Source organism: Arachis ipaensis, chromosome B6, assembly GCF_059453495.1.
Source record: "Arachis ipaensis isolate K30076 ecotype BB chromosome B6, ASM5945349v1, whole genome shotgun sequence".
In the NCBI taxonomy this organism is placed as follows: domain Eukaryota; kingdom Viridiplantae; phylum Streptophyta; class Magnoliopsida; order Fabales; family Fabaceae; genus Arachis; species Arachis ipaensis.
Genome location: NC_142441.1, coordinates 151,211,861 through 151,230,508, shown reverse-complemented (window position 1 = coordinate 151,230,508; position 18,648 = coordinate 151,211,861).

Below are 18,648 nucleotides of genomic sequence, written 5' to 3'. Positions count from 1 at the left end.
CCTAGAAGAAGAGGAACCTCGGAACTGAAAAAATGAAAGTAGTTCTAATATATACTTTATAATATAACGTAACCGTTATTTTTAATATAATCTCATATTTAGATAACCCAATCAAAGCTAATTTTCTTTTTTATTTCCTTTCTTCAATTCTTTTTTTTTTTTTTTGGTCTGCTCTACGTATTATAAGCTTCTTGTATATAATGACCCATCAAAGTTTCTTTCTTTCTTTGTTTATATCTAAAGTCCTCTTAATTGAAATGTAATTAATAAATCTGAAACAACATTATTGGTTGATTTAATTAACTTTGATGTGTGTAAAAAATTTTATACAATAATTTAATCATCATTATGTGTTTAGATGACTTTTTGGAGATATAAGATTGACGTTCTATGATAAACCATCTCAATAGATTTACAAGCTAAGCTTATTATAGTTTGAGAAGATTGATTCATGATTGATATTCCCGTTGAATTGAATTAAATTAACTGCCATGGTCGATCAATAACTAACTTTTAATGTGGTTTTATTAGTGTCGGTGGCTGGTTTGATTCTCCACAATTTCTTCTCACTCTGAATGGCTTTTCTTGTAAGTTTTGCAACCTTATAAATCAACCTAATTGTTGTCTCACCTGTGGATTTTTTTAAATTTAAAATAGCATCAAAGTTTATTTGTTGGAGATTTCTTTCAAAATTACAAATGAGTTTTAAATTTGAGTAAGTTAAGATAGACTTTTAAATTATTTTATTTAAAATAGAATAAGATAAGTTTGAAAATTAAATTGACATAAAAAAATTAGACTAAGAATTTGTTTGGGTCTCATTAAATTATTAAAAAAATATTTTTTACAATAAAAAAGTTTTTTTTAATTTTAGTATGTTTAACAAATTTTAATCATAAAAATAAAAACACTAGAAAAAATATATATTTTTAAAAAAGTTATCATTTACATTTTTTTTTTAAAATATTTTAAAAAATATTTTTCACATAAAAATAAATAAAAAATATTTTGATGCTGTTAGATTTAAATATAATTGATGAATAAAAAAAAATTTTAAAAATTGTTTTTACTTTTTTATAAAAAATTTAAAAAAATCACTCAAAAAAATATTTTTTAAAAATTTATCCAAACAAACCCTAATTCTCTTTCCTGTGTACGAGAGTTTATTTTTAAAGAAGAATTTTGTTTCAAGTCCTTTCAAAGTTTCACTGCTAAAGGAGGATTACAAATAGCATCAGCTAAGCCAGAATTTTTACCGAAAACTCAAGTATTAGTTTTCTTTCCTTCTTTGTTTCGTTTATGATTAGTTTTTATTTTCTTGTACCTTCAATCTCCCTTGTTATCGGTAAAACTGAATTGTTGCACTTCATGCATGTTTTCCGATTCATATAACAATAGGATATAGCTGCTTTTACACGTTAAGTTGATAGTTGAAAAACGTTAAATAATTTGACTGATTTGACTAAATTTTTATCTAATATTTTCCGTTATCAATTTTACACAAAATTAACTGTACCTGAATTTTTACCTTCTTTTAATCATCTGATAATTTTTAACATTTTTCAGTAGGATTAGTAATGAAGAAGGAACGAGTTCCATATCAAACCCAATACCCGTCCTAACAACAAAATTGAGCTTGACGCGTCCATACAACGCCGTCAACTTTGGACAAACATCAAGGTTTGTAACTGAATATCAAACCCTTGGAGTACAGTAAATGTTTTATTTGAATTCATTTATTATATGATTATATACTTATTTTGGTTTAGAAATTAGATATCTTGATACGTTACATATATCCAGGTATGATTGCTTTATGTGTAATATTATTCATATATTTAAATTGAGAATTTTTTATATAAATAAAATATTTTTTCACATTTATTGTTATTTTGTTTGCTCGTTAAATCAGTTTCTAACTTTAACCATATATCTGCAAACAAGACACATTTATAATCTATTATTATTTGGATCGTATCGATTTAACTTTTTATTTTAAATTGCATATGTACTACGTCAATTTAAATTTACATTTTAATCTAATCAAATATGAAGTTGTGAAAAAATTTAGGGAGAGTTGACATAATTTTTTTTTTACTTGATTCCTTTAAGTTACACTTAATAAGGATAAAAGAAAGAAATTTATAAACAAGAATTGAAACTTAATCTATACAGAGCAGATTAATACTTATTGAAATTTATTAGACAAAAAATATGTGACACTTAGTTTACTATTTTTTTTCATTTTTTTTTGTGAGATATTTGTAAAATCTACTTGGATCCTGTTTTTTTTTTCTTTAAATATTTTAGTGAATAAATGCATTAATTATCTTTGTATGGTCAATCAATAAAATGCAATTGTAATGATTTGTATTTAAACTCAACTTTTTTCAAGTCCTTTTCTTTTTGAAGCCTCATTCATTTTGTATTAACATGAATTTAGTGTGGGATATTAATTTTCATGATTTTTTGTTATAAAAATGGGACATCTATAATTTTCAACTTTTAAAACATATCACTTTTTCATAACTGAGAATAATACAATAATAATTTTTATATAAAAAAATTAGCCACAAAAAATTTATTACATATTTGTAAGAAAAATTAATTTACTTAGTATATAGATAAATTACTTAATTAATATTTTTTTGTTATATTAATGTTCTATATTTTGAAAAGATTAAATAGCGTGTAATAAAAAAATGCCTTAAATTTTTTAAAAAGATTTTATTGCTACTTTGCGATTTTAATTAATATACTTTTATATATAAACACTGATATCTATCAAATTTGTAAATTTTTTAAATGAAAGTTGTGAAGCATTTTAGGTAATTGTTTTGTAATAAAGGATAATTTAAATTTAAATAATAATATTTGTTAAAATATATTGCTCTTTTCTTTAAAAATTATCAATTAAGTATGTATTATCTATCTTAAATTAGAAGTTATTAAAAAAAATATTAAGTAATCAGATTGAAACATTAATATAACAAAAAAAAAGTTAATTAAGTAATTTATCTATGTACTAAGTAAATTAATTCTTCTCACAAATATGTAATAATTTTTTTGTGGCTAATTTTTTTTATATGAAAATTATTATTATATTATTCTCAAATATAGAAAAGTGATGTGTTTTAATTTAATATGGAGATAATTATAAATTAGATTCATTTAAAAATTAAAAAAATTAAAATTCATAAATCGATAGATAAATTTTTTAAAGTTCACGAATCGGAGAATAAGTTTGAAATTTTAAACATTTTAAAAAATTAAAATTTACAAACTCTCCAAAATTAAAATTTACTCTACAGCTGGCGTTTTAAAATTCTTGCATAGAGAATGTATCAATGCCAATGAAAGAGTATTTTTTTTTTTTTTTTACCAAAGATAGGAGATTCAAATCCGCAACTTCTTAATTGAGTATAGGGAGATTATGCCATTTAAACTATTACTCATTGGTTCCAATAAAAGAGTATATAGGAATCATTTCAATTCTTTGGTGTGGTTCCTATTTAAATTTTTCATAATTAATGTGAAATATCCGGCTTCAAAACAATTGTTATATTTGCTCTTATTATTTTCAATTTTTATGTGAAATAAAAATTATTAGAATAAGGTGAAATTAATCCTATCAAATACTATTTTAATATTATTAGCGATCTTGTCAAATTTTTATGTATATTTTTTATCACAATATGTAATGTGATATATTTCAAATTTTAAGGTATTTATATTGAAGTGATTAATTGCTATCTCAATTAAATTTTTTTAACAATAAGATAACTTTTAATTAAAACTATTTATTGAAGGTCATTTTTTAGAGTGATTTTAAATGTTATTTTTAGGATTATATATATATAGTGACAAATCCGACAAATATATATATAGTATGATAATACTTTTTACAATTGTATTATAATATTGTAATTTGTAAAATATTAATTATTTTTTAAATTATCTAACCAACAAATTATTAAAGATAATTTTATATTTAAGATTTCAAAATTTTAGAGGGTTTCAATAAATCTAATATCACATACAGGACCTTAATGTATGATTTTAGAAGTAGATTTTTTATTTTTTCAACCAATCAAAAGGCTTAAATTACTATTCAGTCTTATTTCAAACATGAAAATGTTTACAAAAGTTGTGTTACTCTAACTCACAGCAATAGGTTTATTTTTAGAATAATAATATACATTCAAATTTTTTTTAGTTAACTAAGTCTAATTAAATTGGTCTAACATAATAAAAATCAGTTATGACTAATATTATTTTAAATCTTATTATTTAATTTAGTTGCACTTAGCTCATAAAAAACTTAAATTTATAATATTACTTTTATTCTTATTTTTTTTGTAAAAAATGGGTGTTTTCACATTAATATTAAATTTTCTTTTTCTAATTTTTTTTAATAGAATTTATTCCAAATGACCAAATCAAATAATAAGCTGATCGGAAAGATGATCACTATCTCATGAATTACTTAAACAACATCATTGTTAACCTAATTAAAATCTCATGGATCAAATATAAATTGAAGATGTCAATAAAAATTAAAGAGGATTAGATGTATTAATTGGAATAGATGTTGTTTTACTCTTATTAAAAAAGATGCATGAATATTAGAAATTTTGATCGCAAATGAAAAAGGAGAGAGTAAGAACTAAGAAGAAAAGAGAAAAAAGAGTGCGGCACAAAAGAGAAGGAAGCCCTTATATATGTTGAAGAGGAAGTAACATTACGTTACCAATTGTTGGCTGATTTTTTAATTAATTGATTGAATTAGGGTGATGTTAGATAGTCAAAGAATAATTATAATATAAAAATATTATATAAAAATTTTCATTTTCTTTATAAGTAAGTGATATACACTTTTTTATCACTTATTTTTCTTATTACTTACTATTTTGCTACATGTTTGGAGTCATTAATGTTCTTTCTAAAATTAATTTCAGTTTTTCCCAAATCAAATTCTTAATATCTCTCAATCACATTAATATCCATTAAAATGTAATAACTCTCTGCAAAAATTATGGAAATTAAATTAAAATTTTTTAACAATTTCTACTATACAACTTATATTTTACATATAGACTATAAAAAAATAAAAAATAAATTTTTAAAAATAATTATTAACTCGTCATATTAAAATCAATAAATAAATATACATATGAATATTAAATAAAATATTAAAATAATTAAAATCATAATCTATTATGCACATATGAGTTAATTTAAAAAATATAATAAGACATATAATTTAAAATTTGATAATATTAATTATAAAAATTTATTAATTATAAACATTATATGTATGAAATTAGGGCAAGTTACTTAAATAAATAAATTTGAGAAAAGCTTTACTCAAATGTGCAAAACTGGATATGGTTACCCGTATGTGCAAAAACTGATTATTATGTAAACCGTGGCAACCCACCACGGTTTCACATTGTTCATAAACCGTGGTGAGTCAAGGCGGATTATGAAGGAGAATTTTTGAACGTAAACCGTGGCAGGTCACCACGGTTTACTCAGGATTGCTGGCGTGCATAAACCGTGGTGAGTCACCACGGTTTATGAAGAGATGGCGAAACACATAAACCCCTATGGGTCACCACGGTTTACTATCACTGGAAATCTATATATATGCAAGTGATTCTAGCTCATAAGAGATCATTGTCACAATGGCTAGTGAGGAAGAGAGTTTTCTTGCCCTAGTGCATTGCTCTGGGAAAATAAAAAAAAGTAAAAGCCACGGTGTGAAGTTTACCGACAAAGAACCACTAAGTATTTTTATTAGTTCGTTGATGACTTTGTCAGATCTGAAGAACAGCATCTTGGAGAAGCTGGGAGTTTTGGGTAGCAAGTGGGTGAAGAAATTATTCTACAAGATTCCCATGGCGGTTGTATCGACCGGTGTTCAGTATAAAACATTTGCGGTTAAAGCTGATGAAGATATAAGGGTTCTGTTCTACTGTGTAAGGAGTTTTCCCGAGATCAGAATCCATGAGTTGTTCGCGAAGCTGGAGGTTGGTGTCGATAGTTCCGGGGCATCCGCCCCAGTTCCTTGCCCAGGTTCTGCGGTTGGTGCATCTAGTTCGATGCCTGCGGTCAGACCGGTTCTTCCGCCGGTTCAATCACCTTCGTTTGCGGTCGATTTAGCCCGAACGGAGGTTGTTGGTTCTATACCTTTGGAGAATGCAGTAGTCGTTGAGCCTTCCCACGTTGTGGACACCGGTGGCGGCCTCGTACCTTATATTGAAGATTATGGTGTACCTGATCAAGTAGAGAATGCAATGCGTGACGATGAGTCTGAGCAGGAGCCTGTTGATATTGATGGTGACAGCGACGATCACACCGGTGGCGATCCACATCCGCAGCATCGGCCATCAAGTTCCGGTTCTCATCAGCAGCCTCCACACTTCTCGACACTAAACTTGGAAGCCCTTGGTCAACAGGAAGACAATGGTAACAGAGTGGGGGGATCTTCTGCAGAATTTCAGATTGGCCAATCATTCCAGAGTAAGGATGAAGCTGTCCTGAGTGTAAAAGATTATAGCATCCGGCGAGGTGTTGAGTACAGAGTCATTGAATCGGATCATTTGAAGTATCATGGAAAATGTAAGGATTTCGGCAAGGGTTGTACTTGGTTGATTCGTGTAGCGCTTCGTGCACGAAAAGGTACTTGGGAGGTTAGGAGGTACAACGGGCCACACACATGCCTCGCAACTTCTATTTCAAGTGATCACCGTCAGCTGGATTACCACGTTATCTGTGCGAGGGTTCTTCCTATGGTTAGGGCAGATGCTGCGGTTACGGTAAAGGTACTTCAACAAGCGACAGAAGCTGATTACGGTTTCAGGCCTAGTTACAGGAAGGTTTGGATGGCTAAGCAGAAGGCAGTGGCACAAATATATGGAGATTGGGAAGAGTCTTACGCGGAGTTGCCACGTTGGATCCTAGGGATCCAGGCGACAATGCCGGGAACAATCACGGTGCTGAAGACGTCTCCTGTTCGAGTTGGTGGTGGGGTTGATGAGTCCACGGAGTACTTTCACCGGCTATTCTGGACATTTCCACCCTGTGTCGAGGCATTCCGGCATTGCAAGCCCCTCGTCAGTATTGATGGTACCCATTTGTATGGGAAGTATGGAGGGACGCTTCTGTTGGCGATCGCTCAGGATGGAAACTCGAACATCCTCCCGATAGCATTTGCCCTTGTGGAGGGGGAAAATGCAGAGTCGTGGTCATTCTTCTTGACCAATCTCCGAGAGCATGTGACTCCTCAGGAGGGTATCCTTGTTATCTCTGACAGGCATAATGGGATCAAGGCAGCGCTTGAGGCACCTGAGACTGGGTGGCTGCCTCCTCGGGCTTTCCGGGCCTACTGTGTTAGGCATGTAGCAGCGAATTTCGCCCTAACGTTCAAAGGTAAGGACTCAAGGAGGATGTTGGTGAATGCTGCCTACGCAAAGACTGAGGCTGAGTTTTACTACTGGTTTGACATCATGCGGACTGAGAATCCAGCAATGTGTGACTGGGCCAACCGGATGGAGTATGACAAATGGACCCAACATCAGGATGGTGGTCGTCGGTTCGGGCACATGACCACAAACATCAGTGAATGTGTGAACTCCGTCTTGAAGGGAACTCGCAACCTACCGGTCACATCGTTGGTTAAGTCAACCTACGGGAGGCTAGCTCAGCTATTTGTGGTACGGGGACAGACAGCAGAGGCACAAGTCGGATCTGGGCATGAATTCTGTCAGGCCTTGGTCAAGGCCATTGATCGGAACGTAAGAGACTCTAGGTGCTTCACTGTGACATTATATGACAGGCAGCAGTCCGAGTACACCGTCGCGGAGACAACACCAACCGGCAACTTCTCCCTGGGTAGTTATAGAGTTTCTCTTAAAGATCACCAATGCGATTGTGGCCACTTTCAGGCGCTGCATTATCCTTGTTGCCATGCCATCGCGTGTTGCGCCTACTCTCGGCTAAACTGGGCGTCATATGTTCACGAGGTGTATCGTATGAGTGAGGTGTTCAACGTTTACAAGCAGGGGTTTCTCCCACCTATCCCTGAAGGACTATGGCCTCCATACGCTGGGCCTACCATCATTCCTGACCCTAATATGCGGCGTGCAAAGGAAGGTCGTCCAAAGGCAACTAGGATCCGTGGTAGTATGGATCAGTCTCAGGTGGACCAGCCGAAGCGATGTGGGCTATGCCGTCAGCCTGGGCATACGCGGAGGAGCTGCCCCCAGCGAAGACAGAGTGGTGGAGGGGATGCGTAGATCTCATGTCGTGTATTATGCAGTCCAACATGTTTTAGTTGCGTAAGCGTCTATGTAATGTTAGTAATTTATTGTTGGTTAGGTCTGTGATTGTCAAGAGTTTTATGAAATGCAAAAAATTCAGATGAATAAATTCCTGTTATTTTACCTAGTAATGTGTGGTTCCTTTTGTGCATTATAATATAAACCGTTGCTCTACATATGAAATAAGCTGAAACCAGTCAATAGGATTCGTCAAAAGACCAATAACATTTAACATAAGACTGAAAGTCATAAAAACTAAGTAGCAAGCTCAATTCATAAAATAACAAAGTCCCTAACAGATATGAACATACAACATAACTAATCAGAATCCTCAATGGTGTCACTGTCAGCATCGTCAAGCTGGCCAATCAGGTGACCTCCGGTGCCACACAATGGAGGACGCCTCACACGCCTGGGTCTGTGATCTGGCGCTGCTACTGAGGGTTGTGCGGGAGCGGCACTGAAAGCAGATGCAGGTGTCCCTCCTAAAGCAAACCATGGGTCAAACGGAGAACCTGCAGGCTCGTTGAGGTCAACTGGCAACTGAGCCTGAACATCGTCACTCCTGGGCTGCTGATCAGCAAACTGGGCATGCTCCGCAGGCATCTGTGGCCTATAGTCATCCCTAAGCATGTCTGCTATGTCCATGTAGAACTCGGACTCAGTAACATGATCATCAATGTCCATCCCAACTGCCGCGGTAGTAAACTGAGCAAATGCATGTGGGCTAACGTTCCCAAACAGCTGAGAGCTAGTACCCACCTCGAACGTCGGCTGATCCATAGCTGATGCTGATCCAACTACCTCCTGATCGGTCACGTGATGGCTGCTGTCTCCCTGCTCGGATGGTGCTCTGTCAGGCGCACCTCGACGGTTAGGCCGCGCAGCTGCCCGTCTGCCTCTACGTCGAGGAACGCGGTAGTCCACTGCATCCCCAGGCTCAGCTGCAGGAACGTCCTCCTCCAAACGCTCGGCAAACTCCCTCCACTCGCGATCAGTGGTCCGGGTCCCTATACGGCGACGCCGATCGACTCGTCTGTTATCTGGTCTGTCATAAACGTGCACTCTAGGAGGTGCCTGTGACGACCCTCTGTGACGCGCCTCCTCAGTCAACACAATCGGCCTCGGATCCTGAAATGCTACATCTGGGGATAGGAACCTGTGCGCCACACGGCACCACCAATCCAAGTAGTCTGATGATGGACCAGGGTCGAGGACTCGATCAACCCATATGACTGACTGAAGCCTGTCCTCCCAATGCTGGTGCCACTCCCGATAATATGAAGGAAACCACCGGTCCCCACCCCTGCCATCCTTCGCGTGTAGCCAATCTATGTTCAGAGCTGGCTGCGGGAGATGCTGAACACCGCCGAACTGGGGTAGAACCCTATCGACCTGGTGCCACTCGATCGCAGCAAAATATATGAGGCTAGTGACGGTCGTCCATAGGCGTCGATGCTCGTCAGCTAGTATCTCCGGATGAATGACAGTACCAACATCAACAGAAGAATAAGGCTCCCACACAAACTGCATATAATAAGTACGAGTTTGCTGAGACAGTGACATTTAAGCAAAACTAGTACATCTATCAGTAATAAATAAATGACTCACATCGTGGACACGCAGCCTATCCAGTGCAAGGCGTGCAGAAAGTAATCTCTGTGCCCCTGCATCGTTCCTCGGCACAAACTCAGCCCACCTAAAAAATTAATTGAGATGATGTCAAAACAAACCATAACACATGATGTATTTACAATTTATTAACAGAACATACTAAACCATACCTGGAAGCAAGAGGAAAGCCGAACCGGTCAAAACCAGTGGGCCTCATAGTGGGAAACCTCCAGAAAATCCAAGACTGTAGTAGTTGTAGAGGCCCAGCCAAGTTAACGACGTTCCTGTTTGTACCACGACAAAGACACCTATACAACCAGGCTAGTGCAGCGGAGCCCCAGCTATATCTGCCCAAGTCGTCCAACGATGCCAAATAAGGCAACCAGCGAAGGTGGACCCTGTTTGCGTTCTTGTCCGCAAAGAGCTGAGACGACAACAGCATCAGGATATAAGCGCGTGCGTATACACGCACGGTCTCATCAGTAGCATCTGCAGGGAGAACCCGGAACCTCTCGTGGAACCATGTGTAGCACACTGTCATCTGCTTAATTTTACTCTGTGGAGGTAACTCCCCGAACAACTCGTGAAACCACACCCATGCTGGTCTACCGTGTTCCATAAGATTCTCAAACTCAGTCAAGCACCCACTAACGGGCACACCATCAATCGGCAAACCCAGCTGATACGCAACATCCTGTAAAGTAATGGTGCACTCACCAAACGGCATATGGAACGTGTGGGTCTCCGGACGCCACCGCTCAATAAATGCGCTAAGGAGAGACTCATCAACCCAGAACCACTGACTGTTTAGCCTAGCCAGATGATACAAGCCGGCAGTCTCTAGATACGGTATAATCCGGTCATGTAAGGGCATATTCTGCTGCCTCCTAACGGCGCTAATAACCCTACTAGGCTGCACAAGGTGGGTAACATATTCTCTTAGTGTGTAATACAGAGTTAAGCTACGAATACTAAGCACTGATTATAACGGTATAAAAACAGGATAAAAAATATTATTCAATAAAATATTTACAATTATAACAAAATATTTTAGAAAAATACTATTAACCAGACTTACAAGATAAATCAGCATAATAAAATATGCATTAATCAGTAGACAATAGTAATGAATGCCTCACATTTTGATTCACAGTAACCATAATAATATCAATATTTATGTAAATAACATTAATCAGAATAACAACACAAATAAACATAGTAAAATATTTTCACTAACAATATTCCTAATAATATCAATTGTTATATTACTATGAATTTTGATAACAATAATAATAACAATAACTTACCTCTTGGTCGATATATCCTGCCACGTGAGCGACGCCGTTTAGTCGGTACAAACGATTCTCATCCTCCATTGGTTCCATCACCCACTTCCCCCTCAAGCCTCCAAAATTTCCTCTCAACACAACAACAATTTCCTTTTTTTGTGATTCAACAAGTGATCCGTCCTAACCTTCCACGGATTACTTATATAGACACACACACATAAACCGTGGTGACCCATAGGGGTTTATGTGTTTCGCCATCTCTTCATAAACCGTGGTGACTCACCACGGTTTATGCACGCCAGCAATCCTGAGTAAACCGTGGTGACCTGCCACGGTTTACGTTCAAAAATTCTCCTTCATAATCCGCCTTGACTCACCACGGTTTATGAACAATGTGAAACCGTGGTGGGTTGCCACGGTTTACATAATAATCAGTTTTTGCACATACGGGTAACCATATCCAGTTTTGCACATTTGAGTAAAGCTTTTCTCAAATTTATTTATTTAAGTAACTTGCCCATGAAATTATGAATATTATGAGTACATAATAATTATAGATGTTATGAGTAAATTTATCAATTGAATAAATTAATTTAAGAATTTGATATTTTTAAATTCAATTATGATAAAATTTAAAAACATCTGTGTTAACTTTATAGTTACTTATGCAATAACTAAAAAATGATATGTGTATAGACGTAATATCTAATAAAAATGAATTTAATTTTTAGATATTAGTTGTATGTAATTATGGATGTTATATATACGAACGTATGAATGTTATGTGTATGAACTTAGTTAGTACAATATAATTATAAATGCACATAAAAGTACAAAAAAAAAATCAGTTTATTACCATACCTCATCAAAGCTAGTGTGGTTTTTCATATTCTTGAAAATTGGTTGACTGACAACAACTTCGTTGGGTGAGTCCGTTGTTCAAATTCTTCATCAGCACCTTCTACCATAGGTACCGTATTAAAGTCGAATTCAAATGCCATAGTATTTGCAATGATAAACATGACTTCTTGTAAAATTCATTAGCTTATACACTATTGTGCTTGTAATGGTATTAGAGTCATGATTTTTAAATAATTGTAATTGAATTAATGGAAGGTATATATTACAAAGAATTAGGTGTAATTAAATGCTTTAAAGAAAACAAAGAATTAATGATTTTTTTGTATCTCTATTGATTGATATTAAATGCCTTAAAGAAAACAAAGAATCAAGTGCAATTAACTTAATTAATATATATTATCATTGCCGTCCATTATTATTATTATTATTATTATTATTATTATTATTATTATTATTATTATTATTATTATTATTCTTATATTCTTAAATATAAAAATTAAATTATAAAAGAGAATATTAAGTATTGATTATAAGAATGCCTAATAGTAAGAAATATGATATTAATAATATTATTAATAAGTGGAGTTGATAAGAATATGATAAATGGAATGATGAGAGATTGGGTTAAAAAATAAAACTATTATTAAGTGATGTAAATTATGGAAAATTTTGGTTAATTATGGCTGAAAATATTTTGTTACCAAAAAATTTGAAAATGGTCTCTGGCAACTCTAACGAGGGACAAAATGGTCCCTGACCCTCTTTAATTAGAAACGACACTGTTTTTCTCCAATTTCCATTATACGTTGCATAACCTTAACAGTCTAGCACTGCAACTTCAAGCTACACAATGCACACTCTGCAATTTCAATGTTCACAAGAAGAAAAATTCTTAACTTGTTCTCAACCAATTCATACTCAGAAAATTAATGACTATGTCTTTCAAGTACTTGTCGTCTTCGATGAATCTCATGAATCTAGACAGCAGGTCCGATTTGTTAAAACCCGTCGTTTTCGTTGTCGCCATCTCCCTCCTCCTCTGCTATATCATCTCCATGGGCACATTGTCCACCATTCTGATCGCTTATTTCAGCTTCTTCTCCGAACCAATGTTCAATAATTACTTCAGTTTTCATATGAGCGGCGAAGGCGACATCGCTCGCTGTATTGATAGCTTGGATGCGAGATCGAAATTTCCTGCCAGCTTTGACTCCAGGAGAGAAGGAATGAAGCACTCGAAGTCCATTCCAAATGAGAATTTGCATATGATGTTGAAGGAGAATCTTCTCATGATGTCCTAATGTCCAACAATCTATATTGCTTGTCGTAGAGTAGAGAAATGCGTGCCCTTGGAGTAGTTGTGGAACTTGTTATTGAGGATGTGGTGGACGTTGTTGGGATTGGAGGTGATGCTATTATTGAAGACGTAGAGGTAGATGCTTCTAGTGGGTGAAGTGCGGAGAAGGTAGATGTGTACCAGTTACAGAAATTTGGGAAGCGTGTGGTCCATGACATATTGAGGTAGGTGCGACACACATGGCAATTACACCATGGCTTGTTTTTGGAGATGAAGAGGAGGAAGTAGAAGACGGAGAAGAAGACTATAAAAGTGAAGAATGAGAGTATAAATGTCAGGGTTAATCAAGATACGATAGAAATCGGGAGAGAACGGCGTCGTTTTCAAATAAAAGGGAGATAGACCATTTTGTCCTCGGTTAGAGTTGTCAGGGACCGTTTTGTTTCCCGTTAGAATTGACGGAATAAAGAACCTAAATGACTGACAAAATTAATTATTAGAAATTAATCAAATAATTAATTTTAATTAAAAATTAAAATATCTGATCCAAAATTATTTAAAGACAAAAATAGATAAATACTCTAAAATTCCTCTAATCCTCTCTATAACTCTTTTGGGAATCACATGGTTCTTATGGCATAGAATTTGAGTTTATTGATAGTCATTTTTGTGACAAAAAAATATTAATATAGAAATAATGTTAGAGTTATAGCTCAAGACGAGGCTAAAAGGTATTGTACTCATGTATGGTGGCTAGACTTTTTCAATTACTACTAGAACTTTCTTGCCTATGAGAAGATTTAATATAACATTTTTAAAATTGAAAGCAAAGCATCTTTCATGTAGCGAGATAAAGGCTGAAATTGTTTCTAAATGGCTTCTCGCAAAGAGCGTGAATACCAGAATGACACCCAGCGAGAATAAGAAAATGATTTAAGGCATTCATTCACATTAGACATTAATAGTTTTCACACAAAATTCATTATTAAGGCTTGTTCAATTAATCTACACTAGTTAAACTGAACACATGGACATAACACGGGCTTTTTTATTAAAATGCGCATAAAAAAGCTTTTAATTCTCAATATACGTACGGTTTGATTTTCCTCCTCAAATACGCACGACCATTTTGCTTGAGTCAGCTACGAAATGATTTTAGGCAGCAAGTCAAGCATAGTGAACACGAAATAGTGTATTGAATCTGACACGGGCTATATCTTCTGTAGCAGGTCTCCTGTAGGCACGAGATAAGAGACCTCACCTATGACACACACGAAACAGTGGAATTCATATATGAAGCACACGAAATAGACCAACTCAATGCAGACACACACGAAATGGGCCATTTTACTTATGGTTGTTGTGTTCATATATAGCAGGCACGAATCGGTGTGTTTCTCTTGTATTTTTCTTTGTGGTTTGTTGTGTTCATGATTGCTTTCTTGGCTATTCTTGGTTATAACTTTTTTCATTTATTAAATTAATTATGTATTACTTTTATTTTTTTCTCTATAAAATTGTAAGAAAAAATGACTCATAATTAACCATATCAAAAATTCTTCCATTTTTATGATAATTATAAGAAAAGTGGTTATAATTTTTTTTAACAATTTGTGATAGTACGAAAGATGTTTATTTATACTGGATTAAGTCACTCAAAGAAAGATTAAGAGTAAATAGAGTATATATTTTTTAGCATTCATACAATTTACTTACAAAAATTAAGAATGAAGTGATTTTTAAGATAAAAAAAAAGTATACTTTAGAAGGGATGAAAAGAAAAAAAAATAGTCTTAACTTATATGATTTAGCACTCACTACGTACTCTATGATATACTGTACTGTACTTTGACTTGCAATTCGGACTCAACTTTTAACAAACATAAATAGAAAATTCATTATATGCATGAATTATAATTAAAAATTTTAATTTATTATTAAATAATAAATTAAATAATATTATTAAAATGGTTGTTGACAAACTTAAAATGGTTTTCACCACTGCCGTATGCCCAATTCGTATCTGTTGTCTCTGATTTGGTCTGTCCATTTCGCTGCTGACAAACTTGAAATGGTAAATAAAATAGTTTTACCATTTCGTGCCTGTCCTAAGTGAAATGGTCATTCCATTTCGTGCCTGCCATGTGGCACGGCGCATTTTGAGAAATGTTTTCACATATGCGCATTTTAGGAATTAAAGAAATTTTCATGCGCATTTTAGTAAAAAAGCCCATAACAGGCAAATTAGTAAATAAAAAATTAGAGAGATAAGTACAGCGGACATAATTTTTTTTAATGCATATATAATTCTTTTCTACAATGAAATCAGAAACACTAACACTACATAAGGCTTGATTTGGTAAAACTTTTCGAAGAGGTGCTTGTACTTTTTAAAAGCTTAAACTCCTCATTTTATGTTTGGTAAATAAAAAAGATCATGTGCTTGTACTTGCAGTTTTTAAAAGATGAGGTACTTTTAAAGGCACCTAAGATAGAGCTTTTTAAAGATGGCTTGTGTTTTTTAAAATTCAAAAGTCTAATATAACTTTATATGTTAACTAATTTTTAAATTTAATACATGCATTTATGTCTATTATAGTATTTTTAAATTTTAAAAGCTATTTTACTAAATGCAATTGTTGTTGCTTGTGTTTATTAAAAGCAATTTCTAATTTGATTTACCAAACATAAATATACAACTTTTAAAAAGTAAAAACTTTACCAAACTAAGCCTAAGATGCTTAATAAAATCACTAATAAAGATAATGCATTTATAATAAATGGTACTAATGAAAATATAAAAGGACCTTCTCAAATATATTCGCAACAACAATGACTTAATTTTAGAAATTTTTTATTGGGTTAACCACTAAAAACGCCCTCGAATTATTCAAACACTGACAAAAATGCACCTGAATTTTACTATCGACAAAAATGCATTCAAATAATTTTAAAACACAACAAGAATACCCAACAGTAAATATATATTTTTAAAAAATACCTTAGAGATTGAATTTGAATGTGATTTTTTACAAGCATAATTAAAAAATGAGATATTATTATTCTTAAAATTTGGTGATTTTTTTCTAAGTATATATTTTTTTGTGATTTTTTAAAAGTATTATTAGTTGTTAACAAAAAAATTACAAAAAAAATATATACTCAACGAAAAATCACCAAATTTTAAAGATAATAATATCTTTTTTTTTAATCATACTTTCAAAAAATTACATCAAAATTCAATCTCTAATATATTTTTTGAGAAATACATATTTAATGTTAGATAATCTTGCAAAAAAATTAACATTAAATATGTATTTCTCAAAAAATACATTAGAGATTGAATTTTGATGTAATTTTTTGCAAGCATGATTATAAAAATGAGATATTATTCTTAAAATTTGGTGATTTTTTGTTACGTATATATTGTTTTGTGATTTTTTAAAAGTATTATTAGTTGTTAACAAAAAAATTTATAGAAAAATATATACTTAACGAAAAATCACCAATTTTTATGTATAATATCTTATTTTTGTAATAATTCTTGTAAAAAATCACATCAAAATTCAATCTTTAAGGTATTTTTTGAAAATATATATTTATTGTTGAATATTATTGTTGTGTTTTTAAATTATTTGAAGACATTTTTGTCGATAGTAAAATTTAAATGTATTTTTATGAGCGTTTGAATAATTTGAGAGAAATTTTGATGGTTAACCCTTTTTTATTATATACTAAGAGTGATTTTACGTTGACAGAAAAACACAACATATAAAAAAATTAACAAAAAAAAAATACACAGATCAAGGCAGAGTAAAGAATTTGCCACGACTTCATAAGGGTATCCGAAATCTCAAGAATATCAAAGAAGTTTACCGACGTACTCAAAAATCTTAAGAATCGAGTTGAAGAACCAGAGACGATCGGATGCTCCGTCATCTGCGCCCTAAGAGCGCTGTTGACCGCCTCACTGTCATGGCTTCCTCCTTTTTTTTGTATGACCCTCTTAATTTGCATATGCCTCATTTTCTTCATTAATGCACGTCAATGTTGGAATAAATTAATTTTAATATTCTAAATCATCCATATTAAATCACCAAAAATATAATATAATGCGGAAGTGTACTTTTATTCGTAAGAGTAAAAAATTGATAGAAGAATTTAGATTTTGTAGTTTTTTCGATCTTTTTCAACCAAAGTCTTCTGTATTCCTAGGAGGCTGAACTACAACTCTTTTGATGAGAAAAGAGCAACAAAGACGGCTTTGGTATATTGGGGACCGAAATCCTGAAGGTCTATTTATATTTGAGTATGGCACCCACTAAACCCTAAAGCCCAAATAAAATAGTATCTTAGGCCCAAAAGATAATGGGCTTGTTTGGGTGAGCTTTTAAAAAAAGATCTTTTTTCGAGTTATCTTTTTTTAAAAGATCTTATAAAGAAGTAAAAGTAATTTTATGTTTGGATATCTCATGTAAAAAGGTCTTTTTATCTATCAATTATATTTGGGTATAATAATATAAAAGTACTTTTTTATTCATTTATTACATGAAAAACATCTTTTTTTTAAGAAAAAAAAATCTTTTAAAAAAAGATGTAAATTACAGCTTCTCAAAAAAGATCTTTTTTTTTTATTTTACTAGTACTTTTACTTTTACTACTAGAAATTTGCCGTTAAAAAATAAAAAAAGATCTTTTTTTAACAAAATAATAGCGCCCAAACATGCACAATATATCTAAAATCCAAAAAAGATAATTATCTAAAGAACAAAAGATAATATCCAATTTTATTCTTATTTAATTCCAAATCAAAAGTAATAACGACTTATTCCATTAGCATTTAAAACAATAAATGAGATCATCATTATATAACTCATTTAATTTGAAATAACATAATTTGTGATTATAATTAATATATGTATTGTCACAAATAAGTTAAGAGATCAAATAATTTCCTAACAGTGAACTCCTATTCATTTGCAGTTTTGCACACGAATTCTCATGTATCAATAAAGGGGTAAAAAGTAAATGACAGTACAGATATATATTTTGGTATTTAAAAAAAAAGGATAAATTAAGGGAAATTAATGTATATTGGGGAACTAACTAAAGATAGAGTATTAAATATAATTCTAACAATTTTTTTATATAAAACATGCATGTGCGTGGGTGCAAATTTTCTCCTTGTATCAATTAAAAAATTCATTTTAAAAGACTTCAATCAATATTACTTTTGGTTAATTAAAATCTTAAAAATATAAAA